Below are 2,599 nucleotides of genomic sequence, written 5' to 3'. Positions count from 1 at the left end.
TGAGTTTAACTTTGATAGTTATTTTTTCAAAGCAATAATGGAAGTGACAAAGGAGCATATTTGGCATATTTTGCTTTATGAGTTCAATAAAAGCAACACCGCAATGGAACATGCGAGGAATATTAATGCATAAGCAAGTGTCAAAGGTGGTTCCAGAAATTCTGAGCCATAAACTAGAGCCTCGAAGACAAGCCTTGTCCTTGAAGATCTGTAGAGATCCACAGAGATTGGCACTTCTTTACACAGCTGCCTCGTCTATGCCTCACATGACTATATCAGAGCAGCTGTCTCTCTTGCACACCACATCTGATGCCTCTTATGCCCAATTTTTCTCTCAAGATACTTACACAGTCATACATGCACACTGACATTGCACGTCCAGTGAAACATACTGGCTTCATTTCTTTCAGGTCTACATATTTCCCCCGGCAGTCACAGCCCATGTTTCACTGTTGTGTAGCATGGCTGCTTGCACACAGGCATCATACAGTCTGCCTTTCACTCTGAGCGAGAAGTCCTTAGTTACCAACAAAAGCAGAAGCTCTCTGAACCTTGCCTAGCCTATTCTTATTCATATGGCTACACTCTTGGAGCATCCACCTCTGCTGCTGATTTGGTCACCTACATAACGGAAGCTATTAACTACTTCTAAGTACCCCCTTGGTCACAATTTATGTTCCTAACACTAGTTTTGTTGTTCCTAACTAAGTTTTGTTATATTTAAAAGGAATTGAAAGAAACACAGAGCATCTCAACAGAAATATGGTAACAAAAAGGGTTAATAAACTTGGTAGTGTATTATGGTGTCCCTACCAGCAATGAAATTGGCCTTGAAATATCTGAGAGAAGCAGCTGTAGTGTCACTTCTAAACAGAACTATCAAATTTATAATCGCACACACACACACATATCAGTCACACGCAAAGTTGTCAGCCAACTCAATGTTGAAAACTGTAATTAAAGGGAGACAACTTCAAAACAACATGGAATTCATTTGAGTGAAGATAAATTGCAAACTTTTAGGATTTTGGTTTCTTTCTCTTTGTTTAAAAAAAAAAACATTAATTAAAAAAATTTATTTTCATATTAATAGGTGCACACATGGCTGCGGGGTGAAAAAAAGCCTGCTCTGTAAGTATGTGATTTCGGGTTCAGTTCCACTGTTTGACATCTTGAGCAATGTCATCTACTGTAGTCTAATGCTTTGTGAATGAATTTGGTAGATGGAAACTGTGTGGAAGCCTATTGTGTGTGTATATGTATACACACACACATGACAGGCTTCTTTCAGTTTCCATCTACTCACAAGAATTGGTTGACCTGAGGCTATAGTAGAAGACACTTACCCTAGGTACCATGCAGTGGGACTGAACTCAGAACCATGTGGTTGGCAAGCTTCTTGCCACACAGCTACACCTGCGCCTATATATATATATATATATATATATATATATATATGTAAGACAGTGTGTGTAAGAAGAGTGAGTGAGTTGTATATAAAAAGAAATCAGTAACCTTTTATTTCATCTATAACCAACGGAAATACAATTCAACAGTTGATTGGTAACATATCCAATATGGATATTCTTTATAAAAGTTGACCATATTTGAAGAAGTAGAGGTTTGGAAAACATTATTATGGAAGGAAGAGCAGAGGGTAGAAGAACAAGAGACAAGCAAAGAATGCAAAGGATGGAGAATATCCAGAGCAGGTTGGACAAGAGCAGCAAAGCAGATGGAGGACTTGTGCTTAACGAGGAAGCTTTTCATTTTAGTGTCATCAATGCACTGCAGGTGTACGTCATTATCATTTAGCATCCGCTTTCCATGCTGGCATGGGTTAGACTGGAACTGCTAAGTCGGAGAGCTGCCCCATGTTCCAGTCCGATTTTGGTTTGGTTTCTACAGCTGGATGCTCTTCCTATCACCAACCACCCCAAAAGTGTAGCGGCTGTCTTGTACAGGTCATCCGCATGGATGCCTTTCAAGGGTCACTGGCATAGGTGCCTATTATGTGTCACCAACACTGGCCACTTCACTTGGCTTGACAAGTCTCCTCCTCAAGAACAGCATATCACCAAATGTCACGATCACTTGTCATCGCCTCCGTTAAATCCAATATTTGAAGATCATGCTTCACCACCTCATCCCATGTCTTCCTGGGTCTACCTCTTCCACAGAGATTGGCAATTGACATGTCTTTCTGCAGCTGTCCTCGTCATCTGACAAAGAAGCAGTCCTCCAGCATAGACAAATGTCCTTCAGCAAGACATATTATTTCACATTGCACTCAGTCCATGCATGGGTCATCCACTCAGCTGGCAAAAATGAGTTGCATCTGTATTTTGAAAGGACCAGCCTTATCACATGCTGCATCATGCTGAATCTTCCTGACAATTTAGTTAAGGGTTCATGTGTCTGTGGAATACTCCACCACCTGCATGTTAATTTCACGAGAAGGCTGTTCCATTTGATCAGATCAACTGGAACCCTTGCTGTAACTGACAAAGTGCCAATAAGGGATAAATCAGTCCCCCCCCCAAAAAAAAACAGGTACTACACATGATATATAAACCCACTTTATGGTTTATGTATGTAT

At 40.5% G+C, this 2,599-nt stretch overlaps 1 protein-coding gene across 1 annotated transcript in view; it reads right to left on the bottom strand.

Moving 5' to 3' along the window:
- Positions 1-2,599, bottom strand: part of LOC106875841 (myotubularin-related protein 3) — a 106,003-nt gene that overhangs the window by 1,715 nt on the left and 101,689 nt on the right. The gene's annotated exons all lie outside the window — the stretch shown is intronic.

The sequence above is a fragment of the Octopus bimaculoides genome, chromosome 26 (assembly GCF_001194135.2).
Source record: "Octopus bimaculoides isolate UCB-OBI-ISO-001 chromosome 26, ASM119413v2, whole genome shotgun sequence".
NCBI lineage: Eukaryota > Metazoa > Mollusca > Cephalopoda > Octopoda > Octopodidae > Octopus > Octopus bimaculoides.
This window is presented reverse-complemented; position numbering and strand designations above follow the sequence as displayed.